This window comes from Mandrillus leucophaeus, unplaced genomic scaffold (genome assembly GCF_000951045.1).
Source record: "Mandrillus leucophaeus isolate KB7577 unplaced genomic scaffold, Mleu.le_1.0 Scaffold387, whole genome shotgun sequence".
NCBI classification, from domain to species: Eukaryota; Metazoa; Chordata; class Mammalia; order Primates; family Cercopithecidae; genus Mandrillus; species Mandrillus leucophaeus.
This window is the reverse complement of record NW_012104109.1, coordinates 1,525,474-1,526,024: the sequence shown is the minus strand read 5'-3', so window position 1 is coordinate 1,526,024 and position 551 is coordinate 1,525,474.

Here is a 551-nt window from a genome sequence, read left to right as displayed (position 1 = left end):
CCATTCTCCTGCCTCAGTCTCCCGAGTGGCTGGGACTAAAGGCGCCCACCGCCACGCCCGGCTAATATTTTTTGTATTTTTAGTAGAAACAGGGTTTCACCGTGTTAGCCAGGATGGTCTCGATCTCGTGATCTCGTGATCCGCCTGCCTCAGCCTCCCATAGTATTGGGATTACAGGCGTGAGTCACAGCGCCTGGCCGAGAGCTTGTATATTCCATTGTTTATGGGCCTTCATTCCTTTCCTGTTTGAAGTAGAGTACCAACAAATGCTTAGATAATTTTTCCCATTTGAAATTCTATAATCTTGAAATATATGGCCAGGTAATATTTACTTCATCCAGACAATTATTTATGAATAGTCAACTCTCCTTTTCTTAGACTCTTCTGCAACTACTAGTGATGGTAGAATTGGGAGTCAAGAAATTTAAAATATTATGGGGAATTTAGGGTCAAGGGGATAATATGTATAAAATAATTTTTACTTTATGAAAAAATATTTTACTTAATAATGTAAATAAATATTGATTATTGTGAACCATTTTTTATTTATT